Raw genomic sequence first — 27,495 nt, 5'->3', positions numbered from 1 at the left:
CTGTATTTACAAAAGGCAGAGGAACCAGAGATCAAATTGCCAACACCCATGGGATCATCAAAAACGCAAGAAAGTTCCAGAAAAATATCAACAACAACAACAAAAAAAAACGTTAAAAACAACTGATCTGGTTGACACAAGGCAGACTGCAGGCCCTTCCTCTGGCCAGAGACAAGCAGCGCAGGGCCCGTGACGTTCACAGAGTGCAGACAGGGCACCGGCCTAGCTCCCCACCCGCTCCTCCCCGCCCTCCTCGTCGGCATCCTCCTCGTCCTCTGGGAAGTGGGCCTGCTTCTTCCACACATTCCAGTGCAGACACTGCGCCAGGCTCTCGAACCAGTCACTCACGCGGTCGCGGACGCAGATGGAGGGAAGGGGGTAGCAAGAGGTCGTGATGCTAGCTCCTGCTCTACTTCTGCTTTATTGACTACTCCAAAGCCTTTGACTGTGTGGATCACAACAAACTGTGAAAAACTCTTAAAGAGATGGGGATACCAGACCACCTTACCTGCCTCCTGAGAAATCTGTGTGCAGGTCAGGAAGCAACAGTCAGAACTGGACATGGAACAACAGACTGGTTCCAAATAGGAAAAGGAGTACGTCAAGGCTGTATATTGTCACCCTGCTTATTTAACTTATATGCAGAGTACATCATGAGAAATGCTGGGCTGGAGGAAGCACAAGCTGGAATCAAGATTGCTGGGAGAAATATCAATAACCTCAGAGATGCAGATGACACCACCCTTATGGCAGAAATGACTCTTACTCATTCTAATAAGCCTTAACTCAAAGGTCACTTTCTCAAGGAAGCTTTTGCTTCCTCCCATGTTTCTACACCTCTCTGCTCCTATCAGAGAATAGTGTACACAGATATCTATCATCCTGCCCAAGATTATTTTATTTTTGATCTGTCTTAGACGTAACAAACAAATAAAAAAGATTAGCTTATTCAGCATGTTGTGATTCACCTGTTTACCAATCCCTCCATTCTGGGCAGTTGGGAGTAGGAATAAACGAGGAGGGGCCACAGTGAAGTTAAAATAGCATCAAAAACATCAAGCACTAGGCAATAAACTTAAAATATATGCAAGGTCCCAACACTGAAAACTGTAAAACACTGCTGAGAGAACTCAAAGAAGATGAAAATAGACAGGCAGCTGACCAGGTTTATGGATTGGAAGGATTCATGGTTAATATTTCTATTCTTCTCAAATTGATCTAGAGATTCAACTCAATCTCAACCATAATCTCATCAAGCTTTTTTGGTAGAAACTGACAAGCTAATTTTAAAATGTATACAGAAATGCAAAGAAATGAGAATATCCAAAGCAATCTTGAAAAAGAACAAATCTGGAAAACACATTACTTAACGACCTTCTGCAACACTCCAGTAATGAAGACAGTGTGGCACTATCATAAAGAAAAACAGACAGATCAATGGAACATAAGGGAGAGTTTAGAAAGAGATCTTCACTTATATGATCATTTTACTTTTGACAAAGATGTGAAAGCAATCCAACTGGAAAAAGAATGTATGATGCTGAGACCACCAGATATCAAAACTGAAAAGAAAAGAAAAACAATAACTTCAAACCCTAACAAACCCACGCAAAAAATAATTCAAGATGGATCATAGGTCTAAACATAAAAACTAAAAAGATAAAGCTGTTTTAAAAGTTTGCAGGAGAATATTTTTAAAACATTTTTGTAGGCAAGTTTTCGTAAGAGAAGATACAAAAAGCCAAGATCATTTAAAAAAAAATGTGTAGGCTGTCATGAGGTGTTTCCATTGGCCAGATGCAGTGACTTGAATATAAAAATGAATAATGATTGTAATGTTGGAATTTATGTTGGAAAAATTAAGAAGTTCCATGAGTCCACAGTAATACTGCAAAAGAGGGAGAGGGTAGTTTTCTTTTACAAGAAGCAAATGTTAGATTAAAACGTAGAAGAAATAATAAGAAATATCAACAGTTTGTAACCCCCAGCTGGAGTAACTGATTCAGACAAGGATCTTTACTGGATGCTTAAAATTATTAAAACATTGTTGAGGAGATCCCGGCTCGCGCGGAGCCGCGCGGGGCGCTCGGGCAGTGGGGAGCCCCGGTCCCCTGGGGCCGCGGTTCCCCGGAGCGCCGGCGCGGATAGGGGGCGCCAGGGAAGTCCCCGCGGCGGGCGGGGTGCAGGGGTGGGGCGCGCGCCAGGAGGGGCCGGGCCCGGGTGCGGCGCCTGCTCGGGGCGCTCTTCCGCCCCGGGACACGGTGCAGCCGCCGCCGCCGGCGCTGCTCGGCAAGAGGCGGGCCCTGCGCGCGCCCTGCGGTCACCATGGCAGCCGAGGCGGCCACGTGAACGGCTCGGCGACCCCGCGCCGGGGCCGGGCTGCGCCCCCAGTGCCGCTGAGCCTGCGGCGCCCGGAGCCCTGGGCCATGCGGCCGCCGCCGCCGACACTGCTACCGCCGCTGCTCCTGCTGCTCAGCGACTTTGGCGCTGCGGCGCCCCCCGCAGACTCCCTGGCCCAGCTGCCTGCTCCTGGAAACCTGAAAGTTCACCTGTACAACGCCCAGCAGGCGCTGAGCTGGGAGCCGGTGTCCCTGGACAGCGATCTGAGGCCGGTGGTCTACCAGGTGCAGTATAAATACAGCACCAGTAGTAACTGGTATGACATCAACAAAGAAGATAGAAAGGTGGACAGTATGAACCGCATCAGGACAGAGTGTGACTTCACCGCAAACAGCCTCTCGGAAGGGTTCCCACGGCGTTTCAACATATCTTTACTTGTTCGAGCTAAGCTGGGGGGCCTCCTTTCTGCCTGGGCAAAAGTGCCTTGGTTCGAACACTATCGGAATGTGACCATCGGACCGCCAGAAAACATCCGGGTGACCCCAGAAGAAGGCTCCCTTATCATCAGACTGTCCTCTCCCTTCGATGTCTCCGCCTCGGTGGCCTTTTTTGTGTATTATGTCTACTACTGGGAGAAGGCAGGAGGCAAACAGGTGACAGGCCCTTTCAGGAGCAACTTCATCACAACTGAATGATTTAAAACCCTTAAGAGTATACTGTTTTCAAGTCAAGGCAGAACTGTTTTTGGTCAAAGAAAACATCTCTCGACCTGGACATTTAAGCAACATATCTTGCTCCGAAACAGCAGCAGATGCCTCTGTCAAGCTTCAACAAGACATCCTGGCCGCCGCAACAACCTTTTTGGTGCTGTCAGTGGTGGTTGGGTCCTGTCTCTTCCTGGTTCTGAAATACAGAGGCCTGGTTAAATACTGGTTTCACTCTCCGCCAAGCATTCCATCACAGATAGAAGAGTATTTAAAGGATCCGGCTCAGCCCATCTTAGATGCCCTGGACAAGGACAGCTTGCCAAAGGATGACACCTGGGACCCTGTGTCCATCGTGATGTTTCCAGAGAATGAGCAAGAAGGGAGTCTCCAAAGCACTTTACACCAAAGCGCTGATCCAAGCCATCAGCCCACGGAAGGAGTTCTCTGAGCCAAGGAAGCTGCGTCACGCCTGTCAGGACTGAATGGAGCCACTTGCTCCTTAGTCTTGTCACAAAAAAAACCCCAGGGGGGCCTGGGAAGAAGTCAGTTGCGGGAGAGAAAAACTTATTTTAAACTAGTGAAAGTCGTTCAGTCGTGTCTGACTCTTTGCAACCCCAGGGACTATATAGTCCATGGAATTCTCCAGGCCAGAATACTGGAGTGGGTAGCCTTTCCCTTCTCCAGGGGATCTTCCCAACCCAGGGATCGAACCAGGGTCTCCTGCATTGCACACAGATTCTTGACCACCTGAGCCACAAGGCCTAAATCCTGCAAGTTTCTAAACTGATTTTGCATACCAAAAAAAAAAAGTTTTTGCTTAAACACTAAAAAGGCATGTAATTATTTGTTAGCAAATGGGCTGTGACACCCCTGTGATATTTTGGACATTGTTGCCTGGGCTAGGTGGTCAGGAGACGAGGTCCTCTCCTTGGTTCTGGCAAGGACCTCAGGCCCTTTGGGCAGGTCATATAACCTGTCCCAGCCACTCCCAACAAGGGACACTGAGTGGCCCTAGACACCCAGTCTCCTGGCTTAAAATGTGATTAACCCTGTAAATAGTTTTCTAGTAATTTAAGGGACTTTCCCCCCCCCCCAAACTAGAAATAAAAGACTGTTTCATTAACTTTTTGTAAGCCTGTGCAGGGACATCCCTGGTGATCCAGTGGTTAAGACTCCATGCTTCTGGTGCTGGAGATGGTGGTTTTAACCCCTGGTCGGGGAACTAAGATCCCACATTGCTGCACAGTGCGGCCAAAAAATATATTTTATTTATAAATATAAAATATAAATATATTAAAATATATTTTATTTATTTAAATAAACATTTGAAAAAAAAAACATTGTTGAGGAAGAGGGTATTCAAAGTCTCAAAGTGTCAACTCTTAGATTATACAATAATTTCATTAGGAATAATATACCTTTATAGTAGAGAGATATGGCAGTCCACCCGTACCAACTAATCAAACAGCATTACCAATACTAGAGCAAGCTGACACTAGGTGCCTTTTAAAGTGATACAGTCAGAAGTCTATAACATCAATTATAATGTTCCTGTGCAAAAAAAGTTTAACCTAAATTCCATAAGGATACAATCAAACACAGTATGTGGGATATTCTATAAGACAGTTATCCTGAATCTTGAGCAAAGTCAACAGGATGAAAAACAAAACAAAAACAAAAGGTAAGAAAGCGATGTGGATACTCTTCAAACTTAAAAAGTAAAAAGAGCCAAAACCATCAAATGTAATGCACACGTCTAGACTGCATTCTGAATAAAACAAAAACTAAAAACCCAAAAGATAAAGCTACAAAAAACAACTGAAAAACTGATTATAGTTTAGGATTCTGGTTATGAATTTCTTAACCTCTGAATAGTTCAGAAAAACAAGGATAGAAGGATGTTTTGGGATGGGGTTGCTCTATCGATCCATCTAGTATATACAAACATATATGTACAATATAAACATATATATTTTTAAGTACAATATGTATATTGTATATATATATGCATATGTGTGTGTTTATATGTGAATAAAAGTAAATTCTCACTGTGAAAAATCATTGCTGCTGCTGCTGCTAAGACGCGTCAGTCGTGTCCGACTCTGTGCGACCCCATAGACAGCAGCCCACCAGGCTCTGCCGTCCCTGGGATTCTTCAGGCAAGAACACTGGAGTGGGTTGCCATTTCCTTTTCCAGTGAAAAATCATTAAGTTAACTTTAAGTATGAGCTACCTCTGAGAGTAGAATAAGGAACTGGAATGATCCTAGAAAACTTCTCAAATTGTTTTACAAAAGAGAACAAATGCATGGAGATTTTGTAAACACATCTTTGTACCACAGGGTGGCTAAGAGTTGGACACAACTGAAGCTACTGAGCACGCACACATACAACAACTGAGACACACTAATAGACTAAAAGGAAAACCTACGCAAGATTTCTGGGCATCCAAATCGTTCTGCCCCTAATTAAAATACTGAATTTCCAAGACACAAATGGAGATGTTTGAAGACTTCTAAATGCGTGTGACTGAAGATCGGAGTCATCCTGTCTGGATTTTTGAGCCAATATCGAATACCTAATAACTGTCTTTTTGTTATTGTTGTTGTCAACAAAGCTTTATTAAATGAAACAATAAAGTGCACATCACACAATGGTTTGGGGTCTAAAGTTTGACCTGATCTTTAGTGAAAATGTACACAAGCCATTACTTTATCGTAAGCTTTAAAAAGTCAAATTTACCCTTCATTTGTTCCATCCATTAGTACTCATACTCTTCCCAGACACTGGGGAGAGACAGATCTACTACACAGCATCATGTACCACGTGTTGTTTTACTCATGTAGCTGACTTATTCCACTGGGACCTACATTTCAACTGCACTTCCTTCTTTTTTCTTACTTTTTTTCAAGAATTAGGTGTCCAACTCCATAGTAATATCCCTATATACTCACTCCATGGTTGCATTCTGAATACTGTACTTATGTTCCAGATGTCCTATTTTCTAGCATTGTTAACACCGAGAGGTAAGAAAAGCTTTTATTCCATCCTGATAAGTCTGCTCACCATTTGCTTCTATGTGTGCTGCTCTCTTCCCCCTTCAAGGCTCTCCATTCAAATTCTGTGTCATTTCTTGCAGTCTCATCTCATTTAATAATTTCTCTTAATATCAACAGATTAAAGTAATTGTGTATGTATAACGAGAATTTAACTTTTTGACAATCTGTTTCAAGACTCAAATTTATTCAGAAACTGGCATTAATGACTTGGAAAAAGTAAAGCAGAAAACAAAGTATATTATGAAGTTTTTAAGTCACTCGTCTCACTGATACTAACTGATATGCCAAGAATAAACCTGTTCTTATGGCAACTGCATCCATACCAATATTAAAAATATCAGTGAACTTTTATTTGACATATAACACAGAAAGAAATATTAAGATTTAAAGATAGCTGGGCAAATACATATTGTTTTCATAATTTATGAGGCAAATCTAAAACATTTATTAAGAAACTGAATCTGGATATATACTATAAGATTTAAGAGTTGTACCTGATAATTTTTGAAAATTCAGCGTCTGCCAAGAATATACCACATCTACTTCATTTACTCCACAAATATACTTTTCATACCAAAAATATGTCAAGTCCTCCTCTGAGCACTGGGGATGTGGCAATGAATAAAACTGAAAGAATGCTCTCCTCTAACCGAGTTTACCGTCTAGAGGGCAGGGACAGGATAAAGCAGCACTAACCTGAACCCTAACTGTAAACTGCTTGCTTGGTCAGGATGACTTCACTGAAGTCATTACAGGTGAACAAAGGTGGAACAGAGACTAGCAGGAGATAAGGAAGACATGCTACATAAGTATCAGGAAGAAGAGCAGGGCTACTGGAGGGAAGAGGATGGGTGAGGCCCTGAGAAGGGGTGGAGCTGGCCAGGCAGGAGATCAGCCGGGTCATCAGCTTCCAGCTTTGCAAGAACTGACAGACAGGAGAGCAGCAGGAGGTGCTGAGAAGTTAACAACCTGGGGGAGCCTTGGAGGACATCACAGGCCACAGTAAAGATGGTGAATGAGGTGGGAAAACACCAGAAGCTTTTCAGTAGAAGAGAAGCCTGATGCAACTTAAGCTTTAGGAGACTCTCTGGCTGAGAGGCAAAGAAGCAGGGAGCCTACTTAGAGGACTATGGTGGCTGTAATTCAGGAGAGAGAAGACATAGTGCCTTAGTACAACGGTAGTGATGGTGGTTGGTTCCAAATACAGAGCCAAATCAGTAAGGGATGGATTGGGCATGGGATACAGGACAAGGAGAGGACTAGAAGTCAGCTCCCAGACTTACAGCCTGAGGAGATGGAAGGAGGGACTCACTATTTACTGCAAGGGAGAAGCTGGAGGAAGGGCGACTCTGAGGGAGAACATCAGTGCAGTTTGGACACGATGAGTATAAGATATTTATTCATATCTAAGTGAAAATAAAAGCAAGCAGTAGGGTATGAGTCAGGAGTTCAGGAGAGAGGTCTGAGTTAGAAATAGAAATTTGGGAGTCAACAGCATGTAGATGGAGGTTATTAACAGCCATGAGATGTAACAGAAATTAGAATAGTCTCCCTTCTCTCCATAAAAAAAGAGGGGGAGGGATAAAAAACAAAGAAAGTGCATCTATTTGTAGAACAGAAAATAATTATGAGGTGGGCCCTATATAAATCCTCTAGTTCAGTTCAGTCACTCAGTCGTGTCTGACTCTTTGCGATCCCATGAACTGTAGCACGCCAGGCTTCCCTGTCCATCACTAACTCCCGGAGCTTGCTCAAATTCCTGTTCATCAAGTTGGTGAAGCCATCCAACCATCTCATTCTCTATTTAAATCCTCATTTAAATCTTAATTTAAATCCTCTAAGAGTTCTCATTTTCTTAAATAATAATCATCGAACACCTACAAAATGTAAAACTCCCAAAAGGTAATGCAATTTTTCTCTGCTCTCAGAAAAACTTCCAAATAGTCACAGAGCACAGGTGTGCATGCTGTCACTTCAGCTGTGTCTGACTCTTTGCTACCCTATGGACTAAAGCCCACCAGGCTTTTCTGTCCATGGGATTCTCCAAGCAAGAATATTGGAGTGGATTGCTGTGACCTCCTCCAGGGGATCTCCTGAGTCAGGGATTGAACCTGCATCTCTTATGTCTCCTGCATTGCAGGCGGATTCTTTACCCACTGAGCCACCTGGGAAGCCCCAGTCAAGGAGGCAGATATATAAATATTACAAGGGGGTGATTGAGGAGAAGAGAAAGAAATCAAGTATATACTCTTGATAATAAACATGTCACTAGGATGTTGCTTGGTCCAGGGGAGGATGAGTCAGCTGGACAGAGGAAGGTCTTTGACAACGTATATCTGTTCTACTAAGGATCAGAGGTTGACAAAGTGGCACTATGCCACACAGTAATCAAAGTCACGTTGGGTGGTGTATGTTGTTAGCTCACCAGCCTGCAGGGCTCAACAACTCAATAGTCAGTTACATCACCAGCACTGGCTGAGTCAGATGGCTGGAATGTTATAGCTATATCTCATCACTTTTCAAAGGTCTCTCTCTCTTGAGAGAGAGAGAGAGAGAGAGACAAACAAGAATATTATTTTATTTTTCTCTCATTTTTTTCAGAAGCTGCTATCAAATGGCCCAGAATAACTGGAACAAAAAAGTCACCATAACTGCCTTCCTCCAGCTTCTAGTGTCTCTCTCCAGTATCTGGTTCTCCTCTTCTGGTGCTCAAACTGACTTTACAGCTTGTTCCCCTTTTTGAGATTGAGTTCTAACTTGTACATTCAAATATTTTTTCCAGAGCTGATCCAGAAACTCGTCTGTCTTAATCTTCCCAATCACAGAAGTTATACATAACCTCGTTTTTCTTCATAATTAGTCATTTCCACAAGTCAAAATACTGCTGACTTTTTTTTTTTTTGGTTGTTGATTACCTATCATTTTCCAAAACTTTTTCTTCTCCCAAAAGAACTAAGTCTACTTTAACCTTTCCCCCAAAATCACAATAGATCAGTTGTAAAATATCTAATGATTATGGAGTTACCACTATTTTTCCCAATGTTGACCTCATTATTACTGTCAACCAGTCAATCAGCAGCAGACAGCAATTCAGAGGAAACATGTTGCTCCTTAGTGCATATATTCTCATGAATATGTAAAGCTTCCTCTTAGGGATGTGTTGCCAACTTTGGCAATAATGGAATCAACAGTCGTATTACTGTTTAGGCAGATGAAGATCCCTCAGTTAAGAAACTTGAAATATATTCCAATGCATATAAGGACATTTTTGCCCTTTGTAATGCCACTTAAGTACTTATTGTAAGCAATTTTCAAACAAATGCTTTCAATTCTCAGAGTGGAACTCATGATCTTACTGATCTAGATCTGAAAATCAGTATCTCAAGGCACTGAGCTCACTGCTATCGTAGGAGTCACAGGAAGGCAGCTAAAGATATAAATTTGTTTTAGTAACTGTCTTTCTTAATCTTAAAGACTAGAATTAAAAATGTGTTCATCACACATTCTTCATAAGCCTTCTCAAAGGCAGAGAAAACAAAAGCTAAATTCCATGTAGCCAGCTGATGATCAGACAGCAAAGCCAAGGTGGATATTTAGAAGCAAGCTGCATTTCCTCTTTATTCAGTGACTCAGGACTCCTCTGGAAGGGTAAGGGTTCCCACAGGTGTCACTCAAGCTTTCAGAGCCATCTTCATCTACTCACTACCCCTGTAGTGGCTCTACAGCTGGTAGAAATGACACAATAATAGCAATACTAAGAAAGATATAACATCAACTGTCCCTGGAGTTACCCAAGGCCAACTTCCCATCTCACAAACTATACCAAGTCAATAAAAGGCAGTGCCGCTTATATGCTTGCCCAGGAATATCTACCAATAGGCAGAAGTTACATATGTTATTTCCCATACTTTGATACATGGGTAAACATAGTTCTTTAAAAAATTACTAATCTCTACTATAAGTCAAGATTTGAGGTTCAAAGCTTGGGTGCATGTGACTTACAAGGAAATTCAATCTCAAATCTTGATAGTGAGATTTAAAAAAACACCAGTAGCCTTTCCTCTTTCTTCATCAGACTTGTTAGGAGGTCACAAAGGAAAACAGAGCCTTAAGAGATCAGCATCAGATGACTTTATCAGCCTAGCCTGTGCTTCAGAAAACAGGATCACATGAACAAGGACCACTAATTATAAGACTCAATACAACAGCTAGCTGATACAGCAATAAAACAGTTAGAACTGCAGCCTAATGGTAAGAATGGGCTGGGAGCATATGTTACAGAGGGAGAGGACATCACTAAAGTAAGACCTCTTTAAGCTCACAAGGTTCTCAATAAAGGTCTGAAACTATTATGTCTCAAAACAAAATCTGCTCTCAAATAATTTAAAAAGATAAACAATTACAAAATCAAAAAGAAAAATTTAAGAATGACTTAAAAATATTGATATTGATGTATTATATATATATGCATATATATATATACATATACACACCTGTAAATAAATAAAAAATGCCTAAGGTAAGAAAAATTAGCCAGTAATAATCAGTAAGATCTCATACTTAAGCTTTCATAATTAAGAGAACGTGTTAAACTTGATTCTTCTGCTGGCTCCATCTCTCAAACATTACATTCTTAACTGATGACCATGTCACTCCTCCCAATAGCTCTCATCAGTCTATTCCATGGTTTTCCCAGTCAGCGTTTACCCACATTACTTCAGTAATTCAGTCTACTTGTCTCCAAAACATTCTCCATACTGGAATCATGCTAGTTTTTCTAAATTGAAAGCCTGAAGGAACCGCTTCCTCCCTCTGCTCAAAACTCCATTTCCTCACACCCAGAGCTCTAGACGGACTAACTTATGGTTGGTCTCCTTGTACAGGAGGTGGTTCACACTATCACTGTCTTTGTCCTAATACTTCAGCCTGGAGTGCCTTTTCCTCCAACTGCTAAACAATTAACAGCAATGAAAGCCTATTCATTGTTCAAGGAAGCTTACTTACCACTTCCTCAATGAAATCTTCTCTGATCCCACTGAGAGATTATCTGTCTTTACCAGCACTTCTAATCTTTCGTACAATTTTACACATTGTTTACATGTCTTATTCTCAGTATTATACCAAAGGTCCCAGAAGACACTTCTGTATCCTTAGCACCTAGGGAAATAACTGGCCATGTGTTTGTTAGGCATTCGTTTGTTATTATAAATATGTTTACAAATATTGCTGTATAAAAGTTTGGAGTCTGGGTACTTGCTACCTAAAGTTAGCCAAGTTTACACAGATGTCTGGAGTTCCAACATCAATAAATGAAGAATATTTCATCTCTGATTACTAGCATTGACAATGGAATTAATAAAAATGGTCCAACCTTCCCAAATTAATTTGGTCATCACTTCTTCATTCCTACTTTGAATTCTACTTAGTGAAGTCACTCTAACAACACACTAGATAAACTGATACAAACATACAGGAAAAAAAGGAAGAAATCACTATATGATTGGGAACCTACCAGGACCCCATGAATAAACTGAAATGTATGAAGCATCTACCCTACGGAAAACACTCTGCTAGATGCTGGGGGGAAAAGTGAGATGGGAAAGACTGTTCCCTATCCTCAAGTAAAATATAATTTTATAGAGGAGGTAAAGAGGTTATACAAATAATTAGAAATCAAAGTCTAAGATGGTTGTAACACTAAAGGACAGAACTTTAGGTTCTTACAGCCAGAAAAAAGCTTGATTAAAAAAAAAAAGCTGGCCTAGCTGGTAGTCAGGGCACAAGACCCAGGAGGGCAACCATACTGTTCCCACCCCTACCTTGGAGTCCTGAGGGATTCAAAGTCTGTGACTTACCTGGACTGTCCCTGTGGCAGGACCTCATCATGGCTCTTGCTGCCCAGCTCCTCATAGCTTTCCCCTGGTTCTACAGCCTTTCTTTGGATTCCATGACCTTTCAATGTCCTTTCAATGATTTCTTTTCTGTTCAAGATAGCTAGGATTGTTTCGTTACTGTGTATATTTGTCACTGACCTAGACCTCTGTGTAGACAGATACTATTCCCTTTTTATAGATAAGAACATTTGGAGCTCAGAGTTTAACTGATCGATTAAAGAAGAACAAGCCCTCAAATCTAAAAAAAAAAAAGCTTGCCTAAAAGAAAATGTATGGCTTCGAAAGAAACGAAAAGGTGCCATCCAGCAAGGAAGAGGCAGACTCAATTAAAACAGAAGAGAAGCAGGAGCACATCCAGGAGAGTGGGCTGCCCAGTCTCAGAGGGGCCCACGCGAGGAGGCGCAGGGCAGATCCCAAGGCCATGCACAGCCAGTGTGAGAGCAGGAGGTCGCTTTCACACCTACAGCAGGGGTACGAAGGCACACAGGCTCACGGAAAAGGCTACAAAGGCCAGAGAAGTCCACCTGTTACTGAAACAGGCAGAGAGTCCGGTCTTTTCCCACAGGGTTAAACTGGACTCCATTGGCTACTGGCTGTCAAAAGACTGACGTGTGGCTGTGGTTCACTTCTCCAGGATATTGAATCCCAGAATTTTTGTTTCCCAGTTGTCCTATATGATATTGCCTTTAGCACTGGTACAAGCAGAGGTCATAAAAAAATAGTTATTGGTGACGCTGCTGGAGGACAAAGTACCGAACTTTCAGACTGAGTCTGTGCTGAGCAGCAGAGCATTAAAATTTCAAAGTGTGATGGATGAGCAGCCTAATTCTCACACTCTTTTGGCTTAAAAAAAGAGACAACTACCTCTAGCCTAGAAGCACCACCCCACCAATCTTTATTTCCAGAGATTGCCCTCCACATAGAACTTTTGCCCTCTACATAGAATCTATATCCGTGCTTTTAATCAAATGAATATACAATTCTCTATGATAGCACAATGCTGCAAAGTCTCCACAAAAAAGACCACAAACTGATGGCATGGGACCAAACCTTGTCCATACATAAGTGATACTGCTTGTCTGTCTACTGGCTTGCATGATATTTTTAGTCACTAGATTAATTACCAATATTAAAAGATAAGCATTTTTCACACAACTAAAATCCAGATCTCTAGCTTCTCTTGAAAAAGAGGCAATTCTGGCAACCCTCCCCAGTTCACTCAGCTACCTCACTTACAGTCCTGTTTGGTCCTGCTGGCTTTTGTTTTGTCCCCTGGTTTACCTCCAATACTTTGGCCACTTGATACAAAGAACTGACTCATTTGAAAAGATCCTGATGCTGGGAAAGATTGAAGGCGGGAGAAGGGGATGACAGAGGATGAGATGGTTGGATGGCATCACTGACTCAATGGACATGAGTTTGGGTAAACTCTGGGAGTTGGTGATGGATAGGGAGGCCTAGCATGCTCGAGTCCATGGGGTCGCAAAGAGTCGGACACAACTGAGCGAGTGAACTGAACTGAACTTACATAGTCTTTGGGTCCCTAACAGTCTGTGGCCAGTGTGCTGGCTGCGTAGGGCCAGAGTTCACAAAAAACACTGGCGAGTTTCACATCCAGTATGACTGCTTACTACTTGTGTAATCCCGGACAAGTCACTTAACCCTCTCCATGCCTCAGGTTCTCCCTCCACAAAATGAACACAATAATACAACCCATCTTAGAGGGTTGTTGAGGGGAATAAATTAGTTTAGTAAAGCAGTGGTTCTTTAGCTGTCTGTAGAGGGAAGGACTCTGCTCACTCACTCCAGGAGATGTGGCAAAGACTGGAGACATTTTTGGTTGTCACAACTGGGGGGACAGGGGACTGGTATCCATGGGGGTAGAGCCTAGGTATGCTGCTAAACCCCTTACAACTCACAGGAGAGCCCCCAACACAAAAAAATCATCCAACCCAAAATGTCAACAGTGCTCAGGATACCAAATCCTGACATAAAGCATTTAAAATACCACCTGACACAGAGGAAGCCCTCTCAGTTATTATCATTAATAACAGAAGCAAGCCCTAGCTGGGGCTCCCACCTCAGCTGGAGAAAACTCTTAATTTCTCAAGAGCTCCTTCTGCTACCTTGGAGGAATTTAACAAATAAGGAAATGTACTCGAAATTCCCTGGTTCTACTTCATTCATTCAGCAGGTCATTAATCAATTAAAGAACCACGAGAATATATTTTCCCGAAACAAAAAGCAAACAAGAACATCCTCTAGTGAGTAACAATGCACAGTGTCAGAAAAGTAAATTGTCCTGGAAAACATGGGACACAGAAATGTGATTACTGCAACTTAGAAGGCACCAGACTGATTTTCCTCCAAGCTCCTAGTTTAATACAGAGGATGCCCATTAATCCCAAGATATTTTTTAGAAAACTGTGATGAGAGGGGAATTAGGAGAGAAAGGTTTTGCTTCTTCATTAATTATTTTTTATTTTACCTCTTTTGGCTGCCCCGAGCAGCATGTGGGATCTTAGTTCCCCAATCAGGGATTGAACCCATGTCTCCTACCATCGAAGCTCCAAGTCTTGACCACTGGATCATCAGGAAAGCCCCCAAAAAGAGGCTTTAAACTAAAGAGCCTACCAAACTGGATACCAGCCAATGCTTGCCCAGGAAGATCCTGTGGGCTTAAACAGCTCAGATGGGGATCCTTGGAGAGAGTTCCTGCTTTGACTTGGGAGTCACAACAAGAGGTGTCTTCCAGATATAGGGCAGCTCACTAGTCAAGCAAGTCAAACAATCTGGAAAGGCCTCAGCTGTGCTGAAATATGCTCAAGAGGCTACCAGGAATTCTGTGGCAAGACATCAGAATGAGTGCCAGCCCCTGCTGTGAACCAGGAGTGCTGATCAAGCTCCGTAGCCCAGCACTGCAGGAATGTCTGACTAGCCCTCTGGGCTTCAGTTTTCCCAGTCACTATTAAAAAGTGGAACTGCTGTTATTTTTTTCCCAAAGCCATAAACACAGAGAACATTGATTCTTATTTGCAACAATGTGCCTTCAATACTTACAGCCCAAACATCTGAGTTCCTCTCAAGGGACCCCTTGGTAACTGTAGCAGTCAGACCCTTAACTGTAACAGGAAAGAAGTTCTGCTGAATCAAAGCCAAGAAAAGCATTAAAGATGCTTCTAGCAAAGGTGAGGTAATAAAAGTTCTACAAATCTAAAAAGGCTAAACTAAAGGGCTCTATCATTTACAAAAAAAAACTTTTCAAGTCTAAAACTAATTGTTAAATCTTCTTTTAAGCTCAAGTTAACATATATTTGAACACCCACGTACAATATAGTACGCTACCAAAGATATCCAGATTGGTAAACCGCATCACAGAGCAAGACTACCAGCTGCTAAGTCACTTTAGTCGTGTCCGACTCTGTGAGACCCCATAGAGGGCAGCTCACCAGGCTCCCCTGTCCCTGGGATTCTCCAGGCAAGAACACTGGAGTGGGTTGCCATTTCCTTCTCCAATGCATGAAAGTGAAAAGTGAAAGTGAAGTCGCTCAGTCGTGTCCGACTCTTCTCGACCCCATGGACTGCAGCCTACCAGGCTCCTCTGTCCATGGGATTTTCCAGGCAAGAGTACTGGAGTGGGACTACCAGAAGTGCTGTCAAAAAGAAGGCTTCCATTAAAGAGACAAAAGAAACAGCTCATTGAGAAAGGAGCACAGACGGACACAGTGGCACAGGCAGAAGTTTGGCTGCATTTGTTTATCTAGAACACATTTCAGGCTGCAGGCAGAGCACAAGCAATGGCACTAAAGCTGGAATGCCCAGGAGTCCAGTTTGGGCCACTGGGTTCATGATGGAAGGACAGCACTGTAATCTGAGGCCAAATCATGACAGCTTGGACCTTCAGAAGGTGTAAGTCAGCTGCAGGAACTAATTCCAGTAACATTATTCTGATTTGACTAATAGAAAAGTTGATCACCATTAAGTTCTTGTGCTGTGCTTAGTTACTCAGTCATGTCCAACTCTTTGTGACCCCATGGACCACAGCCCAACAGGCTCCTCTGTCCATAGGATTCTCCAGGCAAGAATACTGGAGTGGGTTGTCATAACCTCTTCCAGGGGGTCTTTCCAACTCAGAGATCGAACCCAGGTCTCCAGCATTGCAGGCAGATTCTTTACCATCTGAGTCACTTACAGGAGAGTCAAAAAGCTATCAGAAAGTAAATTCAGCTATTTGTTAATTTACTATAATTCATCAGTCATATCCCAACCATAATTAATAAAATAAGCAAACCTTAGAAATAAAGAATGGGTATTTTTAAATTGTAGAAAGAAAGTGACCCCCTTTTTCAACAATATAATTTAGAAATGAATTTTGACTCATTTTTAAAACTGATAATGATTTACTAAGAAAGAGAAGTTGTATCCCTGAGCTGGCCCAACAGCTTCCTCAATTATAGGAAGAAACTCTACTTGCCAACAGAAACTATGAACCAGCAAATGCTCAGCAATGTTCCCGTACTTGTAAGCAAATGGTTAAAGCTGGGAAAAGAACACATTGTCAACTCCCTACAAAGATTTGTGAAGTTGAAATGTAAATTTTAAAGTCATTTTGAAGCCACTTTCTACTAAGAAAACCAGGGTTCACAAAGAAAGTTTACACCTGCTCACTGCTGAAAAAGAGAATTAAAATATAGTAAAGGGCTATTTTGGGGCTTCCCTCATAGCTCAGTCGGTAAAGACTCTGCCCTGCAATGCAAGAGCCCCGGGTTCAGTTCCTGGGTCTGGAAGATCCCCTGGAGAAGGAAATGGTGACCCACTCCAGCATTCCTGCCTGGAAAATCCCATGGACAGAAGAGCCTGGTGGGTTACAGTCCATGGGGTCTCAAGAGTTGGACACAACTTAGCGACTAAGCCACCACCACCACCAAGGGGCTATTTTAGCCCAAGCAGCAGCACTGTCTCATCTTTTTAAAAGATGCCTTGTATGAGTTTATTTAAAACTGCCCTGTATGAGTTTATGGACAGTAAATTCATGATGTTGAAATATTATATTTCTCTATATACCAAAACCCCTTGTGATGGAACGTCCATAAAGTTTAAGTAAGCAGAAAAAACATTAGGCTGAAAATTAGTAGGATGAGAATCTGATGTCAGTTCTGTCTCGAAAAGCACTGAATAGGCTTCCCCAGTCTCATCTTTAAGCTAAGAGGATTGGATCATGACCTCTAAAGTGCTATTTCATAAAATATGAATTTCAGAGTAGAGAGTTGTTGTTATACACTCAGGGAGGTGGTGTATCATGGATCAAGCTTCAGTGGCAGACTAACTGGAGTGTTCAAACCTGGGCTCCCTCAGTACCAGGTGGTAGCCTTACGCAGAAGTTTCCTCTTCTACCAAGAAAGGATAACATTTACTTTTGCAACAGGAAAGAAGAATCAGAAAGTATATACTGCATCTGGTATACTGTAGGCACTAAATAAATGCAGACATTAAGTCTCTGGCCAGTAAGATAAGTTCTAATGGAGAAGAGGAATCCACTTGACAAAGCAGTTTCCTAGAACTCAGCCTGGAGAAGAGCAGGGGCTGAATGCCTGGCACATAAATACTGGGGAGGACTCACAGTTGGGAGGAAGAAGGATCAAAGCAGGAAGTAGAAGATAAGCAAAGATTCAGAGTAGTGCACATAGTAACAATGAACAGGAAAGAAACAGCGTCAGACACAGTGCTTCAGGGAAGAAGACATTTTTCCATTAAGAAAGAGGACCACTGGTGAAAAAACATATACAGTGATTTACTACAATGATTTCATAACCAATATAAAGCAGAAAGCTGGGTTAGCATTATTTGAATGTCACTAAGAAAAATGAAGAGAGCTTTGACAATTCTTTGCCTGCAATTCCCACACGGGATTCAGATGATTGCAATCCTGCCCACCTCTGAGTGCCACTTCCCCCACTACTGTCCTCCCACCTCACTCTCCCCTAGGTATACCCCACTTCAGCCACACAGCTTCTCTTCTATCCCTGGAACATATCAAGCTTCTTTTTCCTTTAGCTCCTTTGCACTGTTCCTTCTGCTTAGAAACTTCCAGCAGATCTTCCCATGGCTGACTCATTCTAAACATTCAGATCTCCTCCAAACTTCCTCAAGGAAATCTTCCCTGACCAGCCATATCTAAATTCCCCCCACATCCCAGTCGTACTCCAGCCCCTGGTAACGTCTTTTCTAGCATTTATCACTATCTAAAATTGTCATTTTTGTTTATATACTTATAGTATCTCCACCAAAATGGAAGGTCTTGAGGGCAAGACTATTATTTAAATGTTTCCACATTCAATCCTCAACATCTAAAACAAAGCATGAGATGAGGCAGAGATGAGGCGATCATCACATAAATTTGTCCAAAGACTAAAGTCAAATGATAATAACCATCCTTCTGTGAACCTTAGTAAGGAAAAGTCCCCTGAAGTAGTTTTAATTTCATTTCTTTAAATGCAGTTTTATGCAATAATGCAGTCTTAAAGGTCAAAGTCTGAGACAGAAAGATTTATAGAGAATGAATTCTTCATGACAATACAAAAACATTACATATGGATACATATATTATACAGTACAAATTTTTACTTTATGAGCATGAATTATGCCCCACCTTATTAGAACCCATAAATAAAGCATCTAAGGTATCCTAAGATGTTTTGTTTTCTGAGGATGTACAGGTAGATGGAATAAATATATGTGAATTATCTTTCAGAACTCTTCTCCACAAAGAATTCTGAGATAAACTGAACTAATTCCAGCATTAGTATGGAGAGGTTTGACCTGTTATTTTGTTACCTAGCTAAGCTTATCCAAACTATTACTGAGTCAAGTGATGAATTCAGTCATTCCATCTGTGAAATAGAAGACAAATGACATGAAGAGCAATTGGTACATTAAGAGAGTAAGAAAAGTTCCACAGTGTTAACTCATGTTTGAACTAAAAGAAAGAAAAAAAAAATCCCTCTCTAATCCTAAACCAAAAAACAAGCATGCTACTGAGATTTCAAAATATGGCCAGATACCCATGAGTGAGCAAAGCAGTGAACTGAAACCAGAGCCAGAACATTCGTGACTTGTGCTTTAATTTTTAAATTTTGTTTGGAACACAGCTTTCCTTGATTCAAAAAAAAAAAAGAGGTCGGTAACCGGCCTTGTTCCTATAACCCACGCATCAACCTAGTCACCATTCTTGGTCACTATGGAGGGCCCAAGGGGCCAGCAGAGGGCTTGATTTCACCGAGGGCTCCGCAGGATGAAGGAATGGAGACGTCTCTACTAGCATCCATCCCCTGAATTCCCACCCAAACCTTGGATGAAAAGGAGCTCCGCAATCTGCAACTTCACTTCTGTACCCATTATAAACAAGCCCGCCAAGCCCCTCCTCCTCTCCAGGGGACGGCGAGGGCCGTACAAACAAGCCGGGATGCTCGCTTCTGGCCTCCGTTCGCGGGTCTCCAGTGAGCCCCGGGCAAATCATCTGATCCCGATGACTCAGTTTTCCAATCTGTCAAATAGGGTGACTAGAAACCCAGCCTACCTCATCTGGTGGTTCCAGGCCGGCCGCCCCAGGCTGGCCGGGAGACCGCTGCTCTGTGGCTGCGGCCGCGGCAGTCTCCGCCGGCGGAGGGGCGGGGCTCGGCGGGGCGGGACCAGGAATCTAGTCCTGCAGAAGTCGCGCAGCCCACCGCCAGCGTACGGTCGACCCGGACCTCCTAGAGTACCCGGCCTATGACGTCAGCACGCTGACGTCGACGCACAGAGGTCGCATCTCGCCCCAGGGACCAAAGACCCGGTTAGGGCCAGAGAGCCCCTATAGCAGAGCGGCGATTGGTAAGTGACTCTGTCAATCGTATACTGTCCAGTAAGCGTCGCAGGAAGGCGCGAGGGGCGGTCCGGCCGGCCCTGAGGCGAGGGTGAGAATATGAAACTCCGGCTGACTGAATTTTCGCAAATCCGGTTACCGCAGGGTTTTATGATGCGTCCCTTCGCTCTCTTGATAGATTCTTCTGGCTTCCCCCAGTCTCTTGGTGGCAATTTAGGGTCCAACTCTGGAAAATAATCATGGGACTGGATTTCAGGGCCCTTGGGCGCTCCAGAAGTGAAAAAGTAGGACGTTCAATTTCCCTGTTCAAGAGTTACCTCAGCTTTGAATTCTCCTCGGCCCCAGCTCCACCCCCACCCCGATTTAGGATACTCTCTCAACGCTCCTAGCGCATAACACTTCAGTTTTAATAGTGGCGGTAGTGCTGGTGGTTTAGTTGCTAAGTCGTGTCCGACTCTTGCGACCCCATGGACTGTAGGTAGCCCGCCAGGCTCCTCTGTCTGTAGGGTTTTCCAGGCAAGAATGGTGGAGTGGGTTGCTATTTCCTTTTCCAGCGGATCGTCCCAATCAGTTTTATTAATAGTCACATTTTTTTATATTTGTATAAGTTTTCGCTCGAAATTGACCTCCTTTATTGTTTGACTTCAGATTATATTTTAATGAAACTACTTTTCCTATAGATACTACAGTTAGACCGTTCAAATATATGAAGGACTAGAGAGTTACGTAGAGGGAATTCCGCTTCCAGGTCCTCAGGCACTCGGTTCGCCTATTGAAGTCAATGACTTGAGTGTTGCTGATTTTTTGGATATCCTTCTAAAGACATTATAAGTGCTATTATTCATGTTAAATTACATGTAACCATAAATTTAAATGTCATACGTCAGCTAATCGTTTTCAGGGAGTAATTAAAAACCAGTCACTATATGGTGACCTGGGCTTCCCTTGTGGCTCAGCTGGTACAGGATCCGCCTGCAATGCGGGAGACCTGGGTTGGAGACCAGGGTTCGATCCCTGGGTTGGGAAGATCCCCTGGGGAAGGGAACGGATACGCACTCCAGTATTCTGGCCTGAAGAATTTAATGGTCTGTATAGTACGTGGTGACGCAGAGTGGGACACGACTGAGTGACTTTCACATATGGTGACTTATAGTTCTCTGCATTTATATACCTGTAGATGTTGGTTTTTTTCCCCCCAAGCAACATTATATCCTTGTGGTAGTTCTCAGAACCAAAAGATAGGTTTAATTTATGATTCCCTTTCCCTTGGATATGTTTGTTTCTTTTTTGGTTTTTATTTAGAAATGTTGCTACCTTCAACGTGTGTTTGTACCTTTCTACAGGTATATCCAAGTGTTCTCTAGGGAAAGATACTAACGTGGAAGTGCTGGATGGAGCACATCTTAATTCTCAGTAGTAGATTCCTTCCATTTACTCTTTTAAGTAGCTGCTACAACTGACATTTGTACCCTAAATATATGAGTACCCCTTGCCCTCGCCAAAAATTAATGAAATACAATTTAAAAAATTTTCTGAATGGATCTCTGTGAAAAATTGTTAAGAGATGGCATATGTACAAAAGTGCAATAATCCCTAGTGTGTATCTTGGTAACAAAATGAATGAACTTGTGTTACCACCTCCTACATCAAGATTTTTAGATGTTTACCAGAAATATAAAAAATCTTATACTCCATCTGAGTCATCACAACCCACAGAAAAATTGCCACTATTTTGAATTTTATACCAGAATTAGTTTTGCCTGCTTTTGAATGGTTATAAATGACCACACATAGTATATTCTCTTTTTTGGCTCTTTTCACTCAATAAAAATTTGTAAGATTGATACATATTAAAGAATATAGTAGTAGTGTATTCATTTTTATGTAATTCCAAAATTTGTCTAGTGAAATATTGCTTAACATTGAGTTTAAAGTTTGCAGTGAGTAAAAATGATGCTGCTATGAATATTTTTGTACCTGTTGATGCACATAGTTATACATTTGATTTTGATATATACCTAGTGTAATATTACCAGAAAATGTATGTATATGCAGTACTAGTAGCCACAGGGTGTACATATATTCAGTATTATTCAATATTAGTAGATACTGCCAAATAGTTTTCTGTTCTTATCAATTTATAGTGCACTAGCAGTGAATGAAAATTCCAGTTTCTTCATGTATTTGCCACCACTTGAAATTCTCAGTTTTGTGTTCATCTTCTTTTTTTATTTTTTTAAACTTTACTGAGACAATATACAAAAAGTTGCAAGTATTTAATGTATACATTTGAATGATTTTGGACTCTGTGATACCATCACCACAAACAAGGTAATAAACATATCCATTGACAAACCTCTGATTTGAAAAGATTCATATGCTCATACGTTCGTAGCAGCTCTATTTACAATAGCCAAGATACGAAATTACCCAGAAGTCCATTGACAGATGAAGGACAAAGATGTGGTGCATATATACAATGGAATACTACTTAGCCATAAAAAAGAAAGAAATAATGCCATTTGCAGCAACACAGAAGGACCTAGAGATTATCACACTAACTGAAGTAAGTCAAAGAGAAAGACAAAATAGCATATGATACCACTTATGTGTGTAATCTAAAATATGATAGAAATCAACTTATCTATGAAACAGAAATTACTCACAGACATAGAGAACAGATTTTTGGTTGCCAAGGCACAAGGGAGGGGGGTTGGATGGATTGGGAGTCTGGGATTAGCAGATGCAGACTATTATATATGGAATGGATAAACAACAAGGCCCTAATGTATAGCACAGGGAACTATATTCAATATCCTATAATAAACCATAATAGAAAAGAATATTAAACAATTTATACATATAACTAAATCAGTTTCTGTACACCAGAAACCAACACAACATTGTAAATCAACTATACTTAAATAAAATAAAATTTTAAAAAATACTCATCACCACTAAAAGATTTCTTTTGTCCCCTTGCACTTTTTTTTAATGGTAAGAACACGTAGCAAGAGATCTACTGTCTTTAAGTGAACAACCTATGTTAACTATGTTCCCTATGTTGTACAGCCAATCTCTAGAGCTTATTAATCTTATATATAACTGTAACTTTATAACCACTGAAAAATCCCGAGTTTTCTCCTCCCCCATCTTCTGGCACCCACCATTCTGTTGTCGGCATCTGTGAGTTTAACTATACTAAATACTTCATTTAAGTGGAATCGTGCAATATTTGTAATTCTATGACTGACTTATTTCCAGACATAATATTTTCCATGGCAATGCTGCATCTCCAGCTCTTCCCTCTGAACTTTGTGTGAGCCGTGAGCTACGCTGGACTTTGATGTCTACCTTTCAGATGGTTGGTGCCATAAGAGGAACACGTGCATGCAGGTAGGAAATGCTGCTACAACTGTAGATCTCCCTCTCCCCTCCCCCAAGTACAGTCCAAATTAGCCCTCACCTCACACTCCTCCAGGCCAGGTACCTGAGCCCCAAAACTTCTCTGCCCCTTCCAAGTTTGGGTTCTGGGACTGCACAACTGCTGAAATAGTCCATGAGAGGTTTTAGGTCTGAACTTTGTATTCCAGAAATCTCTGAGAATTGACTAGAAAAAAAAAATGCTATAAAGAAAAAGTGATGATTGAACCAAATGAAGCAGTGTAAGAGTAAGAAGGTGTCTCTGGTTGTACAGCTGTTTTATATAACATGCCTTTTAAGCAATTAGAACTAGATGATGCAATTATTTGTCACCCGATTAAATTCGAAAGGCAAGAACTACATGGAGTAGCACTTTAGCTTTTGCTTCAGTCAAAAAAACCCCCCAAAAGCCCACAGTTGTTACTTAGATAAAAGAGTATTTAAAATGAAAAATGAATTTTTTTATAAAAATGTAGAGATATAGATGGACTTCCTGGTGGCTCTATGGTAAAGAATCCACCTGCAGTAAAGGAACCACAGAAGATGTGGGTTCAGTCCTGGGGTCAGGAAGATCCCCTGGAGGAGGGCATGGCAACCCACTCCAGTATTCTTGCCTGGAGAACGCCATCGAGAGAGGAGCCTGGCAGGCTACTGTCCATGAGGTTGCAAAAAGTCAGGCACTACTGAAGCAACTGAGAATGCATGCAAACATGGTAATGAAGATATATGTTTAAGATCCTGATTTCACTTCTTTTGAATATGTATCCAGGAGTAGAGTTACTGGATCAGGTGGTAAAAGTTATAGAAAATTTATAAACAGACTAATAACAAATTAGGAAATTGAATTAGCAGTCAAAAATCTTCAAACAAGAAAAGTCAGGACTAGATGGCTTCACTGGTGAATTCTACTAAACATTTAAGGAAGAATCAGCACCAGTTTTTCTCAAACTTCTTCAAAAATTCAAAGAGGAGGCAGCATTTCCAAATCCATTTTATGAGGCCTCTATTGCGTTGATAACAAAACCATAAAAAGGCATTTCAGGAAAAGAAAATTGCAGCTCCATATCCCTGGTGAATGTATACCCCAAAATTTATAACAAAAATTCTAGCAAACAGAATTCAAGAGTACATGGACTTCTCAGATGACTCAGTGGTAAAGATCCGCCTGCCAATGTAGGAGCCTGAGGAGATGCACGTTTGTTCCCTGTGTCAGGAAGATCCCTTGGAGGAGGAAATGGCAGCCCACTCCAGTATCCTTGCCATGATAATCCCCTGGACTCAGGAGCTACAGTCAACGGGGTCGCAAAGAGTCAGACATGACTGAGTGACTGAGAACACGCATCTATGCCATGATCAAATGGAATTTATTTATGGAATGCTGGGATGGTTCAAAATATACAAATAAATCAATGTGATTCACCACACTAGCAAATAAAGGATGAAAATCATATGATCATCTCAACAGATACAGAGAAAACATTTGACAATTTAAGCCTCCCTTCCTGATAAAAACTCTTAGCAAATTAAGTATAGATAGAAGGCACCTCAACACGATAAAGATCAGATATGAGAAACCCACAGTTAACATGTACAATGGTGAAAAATTGAAAGCTTTCCTTTTAAGATCAGGAACAAAGCAAGGGTACTCACTCTTACCATTTATGTGCAACTTATAGGCAATCCTAGACAGAGCAGCTAGTCAAGAAAAAGAAATAAAAGCCATCCAGGAAATTCCCTGGCAGTCCAGTGGTTAGTCCAAGCTTTCACTGCTGAGGGCATAGGTTCAGTCCCTGTCTGGGGAACTAAGATCCCACAAGTTATGTAGCATGGCCAAAAAAGAAAAGTATTAAATAATCTTTAAAAAATCGTAAGGCGTGTTCTTTATTGAAAAGGAAAGAAAATTGTCCCTATTAGTAGATGACATGATCTCATATATAGACAACTCTAAAGATTATACACACGCACAGTCCTGTCCAGTCAATTCAGTCACTCAGTCATGTCCGACTCCTTGTGACCCCATGGACTGCAGCACCCCAGGCTTCCCTGTCCATCACCAACTCCCAGAGTCTCCTCAAACTTATGTACATCACATCAGTGATGCCATTCAAATATCTCATCCTCTGTTGTCCCCTTCTCCTGCCTTCAATCTTTCCCAGCATCAGGATCTTTTCCAGTGAGTCAGTTCTTCACGTCAGGTGGCCAAAGTATTGGAGTTTCAGCTTTAGCATCAGGCTTTCCAAGGAATATAATAGGACTGATTTTCTTTAGGATTGACTGGTTGGATCTCCTTGCAGTCCAATGGACTCTCAAGAGTCTTCTCCAACACCACAGTTCAAAAGCATCAGTTCTTCAGCACTCAGCTTTCTTTATAGTCCTAATCTCACATCCATACATGTCACTGGAAAAACCATAGCTTTGACTAGATGGATCTTTGTTGGCAAAGTAATAATGTCTCTGCTTGTTAATCTTCTGTCTAGGTTGGTCATAGCTTTTCTTCCAAGGAGCAAGCGTCTTTTAATTTCATGGCTGCAGTCACCATCTGCAGTGATTTCGGAGCCCCCAAAAATAAAGTTTGTCACTGTTTCCATTGTTTGTTCCACTGTTCCCCATCTATTTGTCGTGAAGTGATGGGACCTGCCTCTTGAGAAACCTGTATGCAGGTCAAGAAGCAACAGTTAGAACTGGACATGGAACAAAAGACTGGTTCCAAATAGGAAAAGGAATACATCAAGGCTGTATATTTCACCCTGCTTATTTAACTTATATGCAGAGTACAGCATGAGAAATGCTGGGCTGGAGGAAGCATAAGCTGGAATCAAGATTGCCGGGAGAAATATCAATAACCTCAGATATGAAGATGACACTACCCTTATGGCAGAAAGTGAAGAAGAACTAAAGAGCCTCTTGATGAAAGTGAAAGAGGAGAGTGAAAAAGTTGGCTTAAAGCTCAGCATTCAGAAAACTAAGATCATGGCATCGGTCCCATCGCTTCATGGCAAATAGATGGGGAAACAGTGGAAACAGTGGCTGACTCTTTTTTTCTGGGCTCCAAAATCACTGCTCATGGTGATTGCAGCCATGAAATTAAAAGACGCTTACTCCTTGGAAGGAAAGTTATGACCAACCTAGACAGCATATTGAAAAGCAGAGACATTACTTTGTCAACTAAGGTCCATCTAGTCAAGGCTGTGGTTTTTTCCAGGGGTTATGTATTGATATGAGAGTTGGACTATAAAGAAAGCTGAGTGCAGAAGAATTGATGCTTTTGAACTGTGGTATTGGAGAAGACTCTTGAGAGTCCCTTGGACTGCAAGGAGATCCAACCAGTCCATTGTAAAGGAAATCAGTCCTGAATGTTCATTGGAAGGACTGATGCTGAAGCTGAAACTCCAATACTTTGGCCACCTGATGTGAAGACCTGACTCATTTGAAAAGACCCTGATGCTGGGAAAGATTGAGGGCAGAAGGAGAAGGGGATGACAGGATGAGATGGCTGGATGGCATCACTGACTCAATGGACATGGGTTTGTGTGTACTCCAGGAGTTGGTGATGGACAGGGAGGCCTGGCTTGCTGTGGTTCATGGGGTCGCAAAGAGTCAGACATGACTGAGTGACTGAACTGAACTGAACTGATGGGACTGGATGCCATGATCTTAGTTTTCTGAATGTTGACTTTTAAGCCAACTTTTTCACCCTCCTCTTTCACTTTCATTAGGAGGCTCTTCAGTTCTTCCTCGCTTTCTGCCATAAGGGTGGTGTCATCTGCGTATCTGAGGTTATTGATATTTCTTCCAGAAATCTTGATTCCAGCTTGTGCTTCATCCACCCCAGCATTTCACATGATGTAATCTGTATATTAGTTAAGTAAGCAGGGTGACAATATATAGCCTTGATGTACTCCTTTCTCGATTTGGAACCAGTCTGTTATTCCATGTCCAGTTCTAACTGTGCCACCAAATCTGGAAAACTCAGCAGTGGCCATAGGACTGGAAAAGGTCAGTTTTTGCTCCAATCCCAAAGAAAGCAATGCTAAAGAATGCTCAAAGTACCACAAAATTGCACTCATCTCACATGCTAGCAAAGTAATGCTCAAAACTGTCCAAGCCAGGCTTCGATAGTACATGAACCGTGAACTTCCAAATGTTCAAGCTGGATTTAGAAAAGGCAGAGGAACCAGAAGTCAAATTGCTAACATCCGCCAGATCATTGAA

General features: G+C 41.8%; 2 protein-coding genes and 1 pseudogene across 14 annotated transcripts in view; 2 read left to right on the top strand and 1 right to left on the bottom strand.

Moving 5' to 3' along the window:
• Positions 1 to 19,793, bottom strand: part of STARD3NL (STARD3 N-terminal like) — a 60,198-nt gene extending 40,405 nt beyond the window's left edge. The window contains exons 1-2 of one of the 3 annotated variants that reach the window (XM_081536011.1): positions 19,576 to 19,793; positions 15,060 to 15,121 (exon numbers count right to left, since the gene is read on the bottom strand). The gene's annotated coding sequence lies outside the window, so the exon portion shown is untranslated. The remainder of the gene's footprint in view (positions 1 to 15,059; positions 15,122 to 19,575) is intronic. The other 2 variants (XM_081536010.1, XM_081536012.1) reach the window with 2 other exon arrangements.
• LOC145524189 (interferon gamma receptor 2 pseudogene) lies at positions 2,374 to 3,564 on the top strand (annotated as a pseudogene).
• LOC145524193 (uncharacterized) overlaps positions 19,767 to 27,495 on the top strand; it is a 190,216-nt gene continuing 182,487 nt past the window's right edge. For 4 of the 11 annotated variants that reach the window (XR_014067299.1, XR_014067297.1, XR_014067298.1 and 1 more), the window contains exons 1-2: positions 19,767 to 19,868; positions 23,125 to 23,256. The gene's annotated coding sequence lies outside the window, so the exon portion shown is untranslated. Of the gene's footprint in view, positions 22,427 to 23,124; positions 23,257 to 27,495 lie in introns of all 11 variants that reach the window. The other 7 variants (XR_014067302.1, XR_014067301.1, XM_081536013.1 and 4 more) reach the window with 3 other exon arrangements.

The sequence above is a fragment of the Giraffa tippelskirchi genome, chromosome 10 (genome assembly GCF_054371585.1).
Source record: "Giraffa tippelskirchi isolate mGirTip1 chromosome 10, T2T-mGirTip1v1.2.pri, whole genome shotgun sequence".
Classification (NCBI taxonomy): domain Eukaryota; kingdom Metazoa; phylum Chordata; class Mammalia; order Artiodactyla; family Giraffidae; genus Giraffa; species Giraffa tippelskirchi.
Note: the sequence above shows the minus strand (reverse complement) of the source record. Positions and strands in the feature narration are given on the sequence as shown.